General features: G+C 40.4%; 1 protein-coding gene and 1 long non-coding RNA gene across 2 annotated transcripts in view; one reads left to right on the plus strand and one right to left on the minus strand.

The window, feature by feature from the left end:
• SORCS3 (sortilin related VPS10 domain containing receptor 3) overlaps window positions 1-14,737 on the minus strand; it is a 584,073-nt gene that overhangs the window by 360,296 nt on the left and 209,040 nt on the right. The gene's annotated exons all lie outside the window — the stretch shown is intronic.
• On the plus strand, window positions 1,143-10,477 carry LOC120221399. Its single transcript, XR_005525808.1, has 3 exons — window positions 1,143-1,584; window positions 6,411-6,615; window positions 10,283-10,477. It is a non-coding gene; the product is annotated as an uncharacterized LOC120221399 (long non-coding RNA).

Here is a 14,737-nt window from a genome sequence, read left to right on the forward strand (position 1 = left end):
AAGCATGGAAAACAAAGGCTTCTTCCACTGGGCCCTTTTGCATTTCTCACTGAATACCATGAGGTTTGATGCTCTACAGCAAAATATGAGTAAGCACAGTCCTTGGGATCAACCAGCCCATGAGTCTCCTGGCCCAACCACTTGGCCCATCACTTTGCTCTGGTGGTAGCTAGGGATTTATGGATTTGATTTCAACGTTTAATTTTCAGTTTTATTCTCAGTAGCAGAGGAATAAAAGTCAGAGCAAAATCGTTTAAAAGAGGTTAACTGTTACAATTGTGTGAGACTCTAAAAAGTGAAAGGAAGGGGAACGGTTTTACAATGCTCACTAAAAGAAATCTATGATGTCTCAATGCTGTGAGCAAGAGAAAAGTGGTCCTAGGGAAAGCACAGCTTCCCAGCCACCTTCCAAAAAGCAGACCATAAACCCAAACTCTTAGAAGCACTCTCATTGATCTCACACTGCGTCCATGGGCTTGCCACTCCCCATGCTGCCGGGAAGCTGTGGGAGATTAAGAGAGGTGACTTGCCTTGCACTAAATGTGCAAGCATCTGAACTTGGACAGCCCATGCGGCTCTGACCACTGCAAACCATGCCAGATACAAGGGACCTTAAAACATCCACAGAAATAGGGGTAGAACAATAAAGTAGCAAAGATGTGGAAGAGGGAAGCATGATTCTCAAAACTGGTACCGTTTGAAAACAATCCACATCACCTGGGATCTAATACAATTCCGCATAGGAGCCACACACCATCAGCCGCACACCACCCAGAGATCCTGGGGCAGAAAGAAAATCCTCAGGTAAGCACCCCACAACCTGACCCAGTGCGCCAATTCTATCCTTTCCCATAACTGGACTCCTGTCTAGGAGCTGCATTCTATGTAACAAGCCCACAGTAGCATACTAACTCCTCATTGGAAATTTGAAATCCTTCCAAAATCTCCATCTTCCCACCCTCCATGTCTGTGACTGTATCTCTAGTTATTCCTCTGCACTCTCACTCCACACCAGCAGAACTGAATGAGCCCAAGTCTCCCACAAAGCCATGTTCATTTCTGACCCAAGCCTTTGCTTATGTCGTACCTTTCTAGAATGTTCACCATGACTCCTCTCTGCACAGCTCTTTCCTAAGCAGTCTTTCAGGGGGTTGGGTGGGGCCCAAGCTGCTCCCACCCAGGGAGACTTTCCCAATTAGCTCACAATGAATTTTTTTTTATTATTCTGAAGTTCTTTGGCATTTATAACAGTGAAGTGTCTATGCCATTTGCTCAAATAGGGCTTTAAATTCTCATATAATAATTGCTTGTGTGAATCCTTTATTGCCCCAACTAAATCATAAATTCCAATAAAATGAACACTCAAGAAATAAATATTTCCCTACTATGTTTAGTGGGGTATTCATTAAATTCATTAAATTTACTAAACAAAGAAATCAGAATTGCTAGGATAACCTGAATCCTCCCACCCAAATATTCCCTTTAGATAACTTTGTCAACCTGCACTGCCACTGAGCTTACAGACAGAAAAGTGGGTAACCCGCACGTGTTGCAGTCAGATTACTTAACAACTGGATGAAGATGGTGAGTAAACTGTGGTGGGGGCGGGGGAAATGTAACCCTCTAAGCAAGCCTAAGAGCTGTCACCATAGATAAAAGTAAATGTTTTATTCAGGAAATCTGAGAATAAAAGTGTTCTCAACTGTGTTACAAATTTTACATATTAATTTAAACAAATAGTACAACAGCAAATAGGCGCTATCTCACATGCCATTTCCAGTCAACACCTACTGACTATCTTGGGCTCTTACCTAAAGGATTATAATTCCAAATGTATGTTTAGGGAAAAAATACATAATATATACAGACAGCTATCTATATTTCTATCTATAGCTCTACACATCTTTCTAGAAAGTTCTCCATGATAGTTTTTTTTTGTATATTATATACATTATTGTATATAATGTATATTAGACACATAAATATATATAATTTATTACTTACATGGCCTCAGAGCATATTCTATGTATGTGCCTATTCTAAACAAAAGAAAATACATATAAAATTAAGTCTATAAAGCAAATGAAATGAATTCACCAATTATCATTTTAACAAAGGTATTCAAATTCAATTTCCAGGAATACTGAAAAGAGAGAAGCAGGACTTGAATAAAAATCTTAAACCTGTTGATGAGAAAAGAATCCAAATAGATTTTGCTGCCCCCAAATAAAAGCTTCCATCTCAACTCCACTGGATCAAGTTACTTTTACTGGAAAAAAAAATTATTAAAAATGCATTTAAAGACTATGGAACAGGGAATCAAAAGACCTAAATTTGAGCCCTCACACCACTGCTATCTAGTTGGGTGGGGTATCTGTGAGACCATAGCCTGATATTTTCCAGACCCTCAGCTGTCCAATCTGTTCAATGGGAGGAATGCCTAATTTGTCTTTTTGGCTCTGAGCTTCTTGCTCCACTTTGAGCATCACCAAATAACCTGTCACAGAGAGTAAGTAAACCTACATTCTCTTTTTTTTCCCTCTCTCTCTCTTTTCTAACCATTTTGTTGACATTGCTATCTTTGCTATTCAGCTTCAGATCATATGAGCCAAGATAAATTCTTAGAACAATTAAGGAAGAATGTAGAAATTCTACAAAGTTCAGAGAACGCTAAGGTGTACCCAAAACTTTCCCAGGATAATGGGATATTCATCCTATCCATGTTCCAGCTAGTTTGATGTGGCCATCTGTCTTACATCATATACCTCATGCAAGTAGGATGGCATGGCAATGGGAGAGAAGGAAAAAGAAACAAAAAAATTATTTCTGGTTGTAAATTTTATATATGAAGGAGAACCTTTTTCTCCTAAGCCTTAATACCCTGCAAGCATTTTAAAAGCTAGTGGCCACTAACATTTTTCTAATCCTAACAAAATTAAAATGCATAAAAATACACATTCAAAGTTCTATATATTGCCACAAAATTGAAATACATAAAGATATACTTTAAAAGTCCTACTATATTCACAAGGACCACCTATACAGCAGAGTCTGTGGAATAGAAAGGAATGTTTTGAACATCTTTAAAGTGCTTCTTGTGCACTTGAAACTCAAGTGTATATGCCCTCACAAAGCTACTATGTCTCCCCGGCAGCATAAACTGAAATCTGCTGTCCTTGAGATCTTTGTTAACATGACCCTGATAAAGGCCAAAACGCGTGATTCCAAAATGTGCAGTAAAGATATAATGCTGACATGGGAGACTGCAGCCCACTTGGCTGTAACTATGAGCATCAGTAAGGAGACATGGAGACGATGCTTCCTGCATGGGTGAGCAGCTCTTCAGTCTCCCTTTGTCAGCCTGGCTTTGGAGCAGAGATCAGCCCGGTCACTATATTCCATCCCTTGGCATGGTGCCCAGCACTTAGTGGATTCTTGGGAATTCTTTGTCAAAATAGTGACTTAGAAATTTACTACTAGTCCACTCACAATGAAGCAGAAGAAATGGTGTGAGAAAACAATCTAAAAGCAAGAAACACAAGGGATGCTCTGGGCAAAGACACTAGTCTAGGTCTACTTTGATTGGTAGCAAGCATGCCTGGAGGAACATGGAAGAAAGTAAAGCTATAAAGGTATGTGGGACCAGATTATGGAAAGCTTTGCTGATGGGCACCATTTTTTTTCACCCAAATTACTACTTATGGGAGTTCAATACTTCATTTTGGAAACGTCTACTTTTCCTTATACCAAGATGTTCTATGAAATGTGATGGATCCTGTACCCATATTACTTCTTGAAAAGGTCACCTTCTGTCTATACCCAATGGAAACATCCCTCTTTTCTAAGACCAATTCATCACATACCTCTCATACAGTATCACCGGGTTATTCTTCCTAGTTTTTATATCTAATCCTCATACAACCAGCTCAAAACTTTTGCTGGCTCCCCAGAGTCTGCTGACTGCTTCCTCAACCTGATACCCAAAGTCCACTATCCTATCTTCTGTCTGGACTGTACAGTATTATGCATAAGATCTCTCATAGAACATACAGATTTTTACCTAACAGGTCCTGGATGTTGAATTGCTTTAGACCATTTATTACGTCTTATTTTTAATCTCTTCCAGCATAACCCAGTAGGTGGTAACCCCTCCGTATATGAGGAATGGATGAATGAATGAATGAAGTGATCAAAGCATACTTGTGCTAAATTATCTCTTCCCATCTCTAAAGATCTACATCATCCGTAGGGTTGGAAACTGGAAGCTTATGAGCTAAGTCCCCCTGAGTATGTTTGATTTAGCCTGCCAAGAATTCTTAAAAATATGAACTTTAATGACTTGAGAGGAGATATCAATGGTTTTGTTGACCATAGGCCCCACCTACCTCTACTACCTGTCCTGCTTTACCCATTTGTTCTTCTCTGTATACTTGGCTCTATATATTTGCATCATAATAACAACTAACACTTATTAAGTACTGACTTGAGTGACTTTTTGTAGGTACTTTTCATGTATTACTGCATTTTACACAATCCAACAGCCAACAGTAAGGGTTTATGCTATGCATTTCATAATTTAGTAGTGTTAGCCATTATCCCTAACTGGACAAAAGAATCTACAAAGGAAGAGAGGCTGGTCCCCACTGTGGCTCACACATGGAAAGAACTGAAGGTGTAGCTAATACCTGCCTGAAGAAAGGTGCCATGTCTTCTTCAGAAAGTCCAGGAACTTTTGGGAAAGGTGGATTATCAGTCTCAGGGGCCACTCTAATAAGCCTACCTCCCAGCCTCCTCTGAATAAAAGAAGCTGAGTTGTCCCAATCTGGCTCTGTAATACTTAAGAGGCTCCAAGTAAAAAGACTCTCACTTCCTTTCAGAGCCCTGAAATACTTAGTAGGATCACCAATAAGAAATAGGGCATTCCCCATAGATATTAGCCCCAGTTGACTGTTTTGAACAACATCTCGGAAAGACTTGACCCAAAGAGCCATTTCTCTTAGCTCAGACTCTCCACCAAGCTTTTCATGATGCTAATAAATGAGGTAAAGTCTAAGGTTCTGCCTTTAAAAATACATATTTCAGAATTGTCTTTATCTTCCTTTCATTGCCAGTGAATCACTCACAGTGTTCTCATAGCCTTTGTGCAAAGGCACTTAATCTTCCTGTCTAATGACACCATCTACGGAAAGAAGCCGCAGTGTCTCCATTCACCAATAGCCAGATCAATCATGTGTCTCTAAGAAAATGAAGTCATACCAAGCTGATTTTTAACATTACTGAGGGGTGTCGTTAAGACCTCAGAGACTCCTTCTGTGGATAGGCTCTGATAGCTTGTGATTAATTAGGTAGCTCTTTCCCGGAGACGCCCTCCCCGCCTCTGCTGTCAAACCTACTCACCCCAATGTGGAGACTCCTGAGCTCCCCAGGCCTTGTGGCATCCAGACTGAGTAAAGTCCAGGAAAGTTCCCCCCACACACGGTCCTACTCTGGAATAGAAAAATGAAGCCCTTACCCTGTCAACTAAGAACTAACCGTGCTGATGGTACAGCCACTTGTAACCTTAAAATGTGTGCCCTTCCTCCATGTGATTCTGTGATGTTGGTCTCCTGAAGACCAGGATACTTTCTTCTAGACTTCACTAGAAATCATAGCATTCTCTTTGAAGTAGAAGAGAAGGGTCAACAGGAGAAACATTGCATGACAATGGAATAGTGAATTAGTATTCTCTCCTCTAGTCCAAATGTTCACTAGCTCTTGTGGTATCTGCAAAGATTCTCTCATCTCAAGCTGTGGCTGGGAGAGGGCAGTAGAAGGTGAGATTGGAATAGGCAGCTGTAATATGGAATGGGGTGGCACCAAATTGGAAGGCTGTCCAAGGAAATAAAAATCACAGTGTATGTTATGAACAATGGAGTGGCCATCTGGATGCTTCTTCTCTAAATAGAATGTGCTTTCTTTCTTTGGGCCTCAGTTTCTTCATTTGTAAAATGATTCTGTAGAATTCTACAGTTCTAGGAGATCATGCTCCTTCCCCATCACAAATGAGACCATATTTACCAGGATTTCCTTTCAAAACCGTAAACACTCTGAGGCTACTTGTCTTCATAAGGCTGATACTCTACTAGTCATTCTTTTCTTTCTCATTCCAAATAATAAGTTCTGTTCTAAAAGTGTCTAAAGCCAAGAAATCTCTTTTGACCAAGGAGATAGTCCTACTTCTGATAATGCACTGAAGCCAAACAAAACAAAACCAGAAAAAGGGACGTGGGAACCAGCTATATAATAAATCTGGACATTTCACCAACAGCTGGGTTGAGGACAAAGCATAGGTAGAAATTAAATCAGGTGGATCTCTACCCACAATTTGTTGCAAAGAAAATTCATATTTTTTCCTCTACTCGAAATAACAGGTATGCTGATCAGTGAGGGTGATCTGCTAAAACTCTTTGAAAGAGAATCTACAATTTTCAAAGAAGAATCTTCCTTCTAAATTGCACTGTGTATCCACTGAGCAGCTCAGCACCCCGGCCTCTGATCCCCATTTGGGGACTGACCTTTTCCCATCAGGGAATACAGATACCTCACTCCACATTAACACCACGTGAACTCCTTAGGGTAAGTATTGTTGCTCCCATTTTACCAGTGAGAAAAACTGAGCCCAGAGAGGGAGGTGGCTTGCCCAACACTACACAGCTCGTTTGGAATGGAAGTGGTATGAGTATCCATCTGATAACACACTACATTCCTGGGCCCTTCTGCTCATTCTGCATGGTTTTTGATAAAACTACTATAGCCTTCTTCAATCATCAGTAAATCAAAGACTTTGCCTTTATAGCTCCCAATGTGGGTACTTATCTGCATTCAAATATAAGCAATTGAAAAATGAACACTGCCCACCCTTCTATTCTTAATACGAAGTTCTTTACATTGTTACTCTTTTCTCTATTAAAAGAATTCACTTTAATCAAGAAAAAAGGCTCAGACTCCGTCTGTGTGTTGTAGGTTCCCTCCCAAGTTTGGCCTTTGCAATTGAATATTTCCATTTAAATGTCCCATCAATTCAATCAAAATGTTAATATTCTGATTACAAAGTATTGCTCTATGCATTGCTAACACATTTCTTTCCCACTTCTTTCCCCCAGCAAAGCACTGAGCTGGAGTTCACAAATAGGCAAGCCATTTTGGTTTAAGGGGGACAATTACACACCTCTATTGCCGCAATAATTGATCAGTAGAAAATTTCAAGAGATTAGACTACAATCTACGTGCACTCACCCATATTCGTATCTCTTTCCTACTCTGCAGAGAGCTATTGCACGGCCGCTAAACCTCTGTGTGTTTGTAATGATCAGGGGGATGAGTAAACTAGTAGCTGTCCTTTTAAACCTGCATTAACCGTGGATTTAGTGGTGTTATCGAAGAGTGTAACTCTTTTTTCATACTTTGCTGCATCAGTGATGCTGAAGTTGGAGCAAATAAATAATTATGGTTTCAACTTCGAGGCATTATCTTCCAGACTACAGAGATTATATATTTTAATGAGTCAGATTCAGAGAACCATCTTGGGAATTTTGAAATATTAATCTCTTTCTCCCTTGCATGTAGAGTGACAAACATGTGATTTTGAAAGCCAATTGTGGCTCACATCATGACATTCCCACTGCAGAGGGAATTGTCTATGATGGGGATGTTTTCAGTAATCACCATCGATATGGGCTACCTCCCTACTTATCTGCATTTATAACGTTACAGGGAAAGGCAAGGGAGGACTGGCTGGGGGAAAGCAAGATTTCTAACCTGGGTTTAGAGAATGTGCTCAAATGTTTGGCAAGAATGCCTCCTGCCCATGGGTGGGGGGTGGAGGGAAGCTGCTAGAGGCAATAGTGGAGGAGGTGACAACCTATGTGAGGATGTTTGAGGCACCAAGGAAGACATTGACTTCAAAATGCTTCTCCTACCTGCTCTGACAATTATTCTTACAGAAAGGTAAAGACTTACATTCTGTAATTAGGCATCAAAGGCATTTATCACTGAAAGGTGGACCACAGCGATAAACTCAGTCATACGTGAGTCAATACCAGCCAGCAGAATTGGACAGAGGAAAGGCAAGGCAGAGAGCGAGCAGTAGCCACATGGGAGAGAGCGGTCCCAAGGAAGAACGAAGCGCTCAGGGAAGGAAGATAAAACTTTGATGTCTGATTCTCTTTGTCTGCATCATTATAGCAAGAAGAGCAGGGCAGCATGTGTTGGGAAGACTCGGATATCTTTTACAACCCCCATCACATTTTATTTCAGTCACTGGCTCATTTAGGTCACACGTATCATTAAGCATCTAATAATCAGGTTGGGCTATAAAGAATGTAAGGAGAGGACAAGGTAGGCTTGCTGTCCCGCAGAAACTTATAGCCTGGCTGAGGAGGCAATTTAAAATTATTTAAATGTATATATGAAAGGATAAGGAAGTGACTTCAGGGTGGCCTGGGCCCTGGGGAGAAGGATTTGAGCCATGGAAGGTTCACTGCCCCAAGGTATCAACCAGGTTTACCAACACCACCTCCACCACCCTGAGAAAGAGGTGGTAGATAAAATCCAATAGACTTCAACACGCTTCTTCTAGATATTTCCACTCCTTGACCTTGCCCAGGGCCTCGGGACAGTATTGTATGAGTTAAGGACATCCTGCTGAGGGAAAAACTAGGCCTGAAACCCAGTCTGTGCTCTGATAGGCAGGCTGGGAGACCCCGCTCTAGGCCACATCTGTTCAACAGAAGGGGTAAATTCTCAAAGTCACATGCAGGCTCCATCTTCTCACCAATGGTCCATGTCCAACTAGAGAAGGTAACTGTGCAAGTTAGACAAATGCATGTGTGAGACAATGGGCTGGTGGTGGCCTGGTCCCACCATTTTTTTATGTAAATAACGATAGGCAGAATGATGGTCCCCAAATTAGTCCACGCCCTAGTCCCTAGGATCTGTGAACATGCTACCTGCAAAAGGCACTTTGTAGATGCAGTTCACTACAGATCTTGAGATGGGGATATTATACGGGATTACAAGGAGGGCCCAATCTAATCATAGGATCTTGAAAGTGGAAAACTTTCCCCAGTCACGGTGGATTCAGAGATACAACATGGGAAACACTTGGCTACCACTGCTGCCTTTAAAACTGAAGGAAGGGAATCATAAGCCAAGGAACACAAGCAGCCATCGAACTGGAAAAGGCAAGGCAACCGATTCCTCCAGAGGCCCCAGAAAAGAACACGGCCTACTATCACCTTGATTTTAGCCCCATGGGATCTGTAACTCCTCACACACGGAACTGTAAAATAATAAACTTGTGTTAAGCCACTAAATTTGTGGTAATTTGTTACAGCACCAATAGGAAATTAACATGATGGATATGATCACTATCCATCAGAGTCTGTTCCTCCTAAAACTCTCCAAAATTGAGAGTTTGCTCTCATATGCAGCAGAAGTCTCAGGAAAAACATGTTTTGAATAGTCTCTCATAACACGAAGCCATCCATGAAAACCACCGATTCTGCTGATGGAAACTGATGCAATAGGCTCGCACTTCCCAGAGGTTCCTGGAGATTTGTCATAGCTTCAGGCTGAGCCCTTAAAAGCAATCCATTAGGACGCTGCAGGCTGCAGTCAGTGGTGGCACCCCTGACCTATGTTCCTTGCTCTTCCAGTAGATTATACAATTCTCTCTAATCCCTTTATTAAAACCTCCATATTTGGAATACATAAGAGTATATTCCCCAGAGACTGAGCATGACCGATGATGGCACAATTCTATGTACTTACATCCTAACCATGTAATTGTATTACCTTTTTCACACAAGTGTTTCATCATGTTAGTTTAAAACTTACTCTATAAAAATAATTTGAATGGCAACATAGTATTTCATCCTAGAAGACAAATTACTTAACCATTCTCTGAATTAAGTTCATTTTTTTCTCTTATGAACATCTTCTACGAGTATATCCATGTACATACTTGTGTGCATGCATATACACATACATTTAGAGTTAAAGACAAGAACCACCGGAGGCAAGAGTTCAAACTCCCTACAGGCTTTGAGTAAATCTTGAATACCGAGTACTTTCCATGACAAACCAAGCCCTTTGCCCAAAATGCTTATATAATGGAATTCTCCACAGCCCAGCCCTATCACTCTCCTTTCCCTACCACAGCACATTTCCTTTGCAGCATCTATTACCAGCTATAATCAACTGCTAATTAATTAATCTGATTGTTTACTGCTTCTCCCACTAGCACATCAGCTCACCAATGGCAGAGACCACGCATGTCCTGTCCACACATGTACCCCGAAAGGCACAGCACAGTTCCCGGAACAGGGTACAGGCACAGCATCTTTGTCGAGCAAATGGACGAACATAGCCCTCCATGAAGACTTCCCTAGGCTATACCCCTATCCCTGAGCTAATGTCCAATAAAGACAAAAGAATTTCATTGACAAATGCAACTGAAAAACATCTGTGTCTATTTCCTAAAAGCCTGACTTAACATAGGCACTGGGATGACAGCAGCAATATGTACTATTGGGCCGCCTGAAATCCTTTTGGAAAACAGTAAGGCATGTATGCATAAATAAGTAAAAATTGTTCAAAGCAGAAGTGCTATTACCAAAAAGACCTCTTAAGAAAACAAACTTTTTAACACAGACATTACAGAAGATTTTCAAAGTCAAAATATTAAAAATACACTCCCTATGTGTTTTGAAAATTACAGATAACAACACAGCAAGGACATGCTCTGTGGTATCGGATTCCTTCCCTGGGAATGTCCTTCTTATCACGCCATATAACTAACCATCCTCTCCTCTCTTGGCTGATTTCCTGTCTCTCGTGTGGCATTCCTTTAGAGGACCTTGCCTTGAAATTATTAACAGACGTCGTTCTCTTTTAGATTCCAGGCCCCCTGAAAGTGTGGCCAGTTTCTACACTATTTCTCCCCCACTCCTACTCCAGGTCCCTCCACACAGGCTTGAAGGAAAAAATGATGATCCTCTAAATTAATCATAGTGGGACATTATAGTTCTTGAACATCTTATATGGACCAAATACTTTTGCACTAACTACTGACTTATTGTGTTTTCATATGACATATGATATAATTGTATCCATTTTACAGATGAGGAAACAGGTTCTGAGGGGTAGATAAAATCACTCAATGTAATCATCACATAGATCACTGTGGGCTGAAATTGCTGGGGATGCACTTTGAATAATGGAAAGTAGAAAAAGCAAAGAAAGGAATGGGGAAAGAGCTATCTCAGGGGAAACAATAATGTGGGGAATTCCAGGGCATGGAAACAGACCTTTAACTGATATATAATTTCTAGGCTTCTACAGATTAATTTGAAGATTGCATAACTATAAAATACTTTTGGAACCTGACTTGTTTTGTTAACAGCTAAAATAAAGGATCAAGGCCCAAAGATCAAGGATAACAATATTAAAATAAGCACCACCCTCCAACAGCCAGAAAAATCAAAACAAGTAATTAACATCTGATGACACAGTTATCCAAGACAAACTGGCTACAAAAGGAGATGATTACAATCCTTAGAACACAGTCCCTTTCAGGAATGTTTACTGCCCTTAGTGACTTACAACTGAAGTCACAGATCCCCTTTGTCAGCAGGCTTTGCTGTTTTTCTCAGGAAACAGCAGGTCTAACAACCAGGCCAAGGCAAGAAATACGATTTGCTACTTATTGGCATCTAACCTTGACATACAGAGTAATACTAACTAGAGAGAAAAGACATGGTTCAAAACTCCCAAATAAACTTTAGGAGCCTGCGGGCTTATGTTTACAGGGTTATATGAAAAAAAAAAGCCACCTCATTTTTGCCATTCTAAGGCTTTCCTATCAGTGCTATGATGTCTAGAGATTCAAAAACACGAATAATTATTTCCATTGTAAAGCTTTGCATTGACCATCAGCCTAGCACTTATTCACTCAGACAGGCGTGCAGATTTTACAATTTAGACACATTTCTAATATGCACCATTGAGCCCATGAGACCATCTATTTTCTCATGGACATGGGCAGGCCAGCGGCAATAACTAACTAGGAATTTCATTAGAGCAACTGGGTCTCAACCACAATTTATAGACTCAAATTTCTTCAAACTCCAGAGCTGAACCAGAAATTCCAGAGGTTCATCTTAAGCAAACATAGGCTTGAAACCGCGGTGGGTCCATGACTCCAAGCAATAATAATTATAGTTTATTAGGAGCTCACTAAATTCCAGAAACTAGGTTAGCCATTTTACAATCAATTCATGTAATTATCACAGTGACTTAATAAGGTAGACCCTATCATTATGCCCCATTTTGCAGATAAAAAATATTTAAGAGAATAACTTGCCAAAGGTCATACAATGATTTAGTGAGAGTGAGAACTAACTCAGAATTGACTGTCCATGTAAAACTACTATCGTGAAATAAAAGTGCAAATAATGGTATTGTACCAAGAGGGCACCCTTGATCCAACGCATACTCCCAAATAGAAGTCAGAGTGTAATTTTCTTACTGATTGGTCAAACACTCTTGACTTGAAAAGATCTACCAATTGGCAATTCACTGAGCATCTATTCCAAACAAAGCACTATGCGTATAGAAGGCTTGGTCCCCGCCTTTGAAGATGACAGTCTTTTAAGGAAGAGGAGACATGTGACTTCACAACTTGGAGGTAAGGAGCAGTTGAGAAAATGGAAGACATCATATACTCAAAAAATAAATTCAGCAGATCTAAGAGTATCAGAAATTTAGAGAAATAAGAGAACGTGATCAGACAGAGAAATTTCAAGGTTCAAGTTATTATCAGTCAGGCAGTAAAAATGATGACAGGACCAAGATGTGATGATGCTAGTAGGTGGTTGAAGAAGAGAGCTGAAGACTATGAGGTCAGAGTATTGAAGGTGTCTTCTAACACAGCTGGAAAAGTCATCACAGAGGGTGTGAAAGGACATGATGATGGAGACAGGTATAAGTTAGGGACACGGTAAGCATGGAGGAGGGCACTTGTGGGGATGAGCACTGGGTGTTATATGGAAACCAACTTGACAATAAACTATTAAAAAAAAAAGGATGGGAAAGAAAAAAGAAAAAAAAAAAAAGATCAGTGCTGCCAGGGGTTGGGGGTGGGGGTTAAAGGAGAAATAAATAAACAGGCAGAGCACAGCATTTTTAGAGCAGAGAAACAATTCTGTATGATAATATGATGGTGGATACAGATCACTATACATTTGTCAAAACCCACAGAATGTACAATGCAAAGAGTGAACTCTAAGGCAAACTATAGACTTGGGGTGATGACATGTCAAGGTAAGATTCATCAATCGTAAAAACGTACCACTCTGGTGTATGAATTTATAGTGGGGGAGATTGGGGAACAGGGAGTATATGAGAATTCTCTGTACTTTCTGCTCAATTTTGCTATGAACCTAAAACTTCTCTAAAAAGTGAAGTTTAATTTTAAAAAAAGAACTTACCCACTTTCCCCTCAGTATTTGGGAGTCTCTTGTGGTTTGCCTCCCTCCCTCTCTGTAGCTTTTTCCCCCCCCTTCACCTCCCCATGGAAAGCAAGTGATGGGCATTGAGGAGGACACTTGTTGGGATGAGCACTGGGAGTTCATAGAAACCTATCTGACAATAAATTATATTAAAAATAAATAAGATTTTAAAAATTTTAAAAAAAGAAAAGAAAAGAAAAAGTTAGGGACACGGTAAGGGACATGATAAGGGATACTTGAGGTTAAGCAATACAACAGCAGGCTGGATGGCAGTCACCCTCTGTGATGACACCCTCCCAGAGCTAGAAAATACAGAAAAGCCATTCCTAATTTCACCTACCCCAATTACATATAAGGTTTACTTCTATTTATCTAGAAAATTCATATGGAGGGCTTTCAGAAGGCCCTCATTGTTTTCATGTCCTGAAACCTTGGTGAACTTGTGAGTCTACAAACATGAGGAAACATAAGTGGTAAAATGCTGGAAAGGGAACAACACACACAATTCAGGGAACAACAAGGCCTTTTAAAATGTTTTTCGTAGCAGTTCGAATGGCTCTTAGTGGCAGATATTGCTAATGTCGACCAGAACGGCAGTGTGTGCTAGAGACAAGACAGCAAAGGAGAAAGGAAGAAAAAGAGAAACCCAGCTGAATGTATGTGCCTCTTGGTGGCAGATGTGAATGGCAGATATCAAAAACCAAACCATTTATCAAAATTTGTCAGCATGACCAAACCCTCTCAGTCAAACAAAGAACGGGGCCATGAAAGAAGCAAACAAGATAAGCACGCTGCATTCTCACCCCTATTAATGTGATTTCTGTACTTGGCCATGTTCAGGATAAACTCCCTTTACTCTGTTAGCCTCACTGTGGCAGTGAATTTTTAATGCAAATCAACTGTCTAACAGTGTTTGTATTACAGTAATAACCTGGAAGAACTTGTTTAATATCAGAAGACTTAGTGGAGCAGATGAATAGTTCCAACATGATATCCATGGGATAGAAATTCAATTAAAAACTGCAAGTGGAACTGGAGAGAAGTAGTTATTGTTCAACACATACCACAGGGCCCTTTGCTGAAGCACAGCTATTAGCTGAACTGGTTCAGACATTCTGTTTTCCTTTATGGCAATCTGTTAGCTTGTATAAAGTTAAATTAATAAAAACACCAAGCTGCCTCTGTGG

Source organism: Hyaena hyaena, unplaced genomic scaffold (assembly GCF_003009895.1).
Source record: "Hyaena hyaena isolate Hyena2069 unplaced genomic scaffold, ASM300989v1 scaffold_778, whole genome shotgun sequence".
NCBI classification, from domain to species: Eukaryota; Metazoa; Chordata; class Mammalia; order Carnivora; family Hyaenidae; genus Hyaena; species Hyaena hyaena.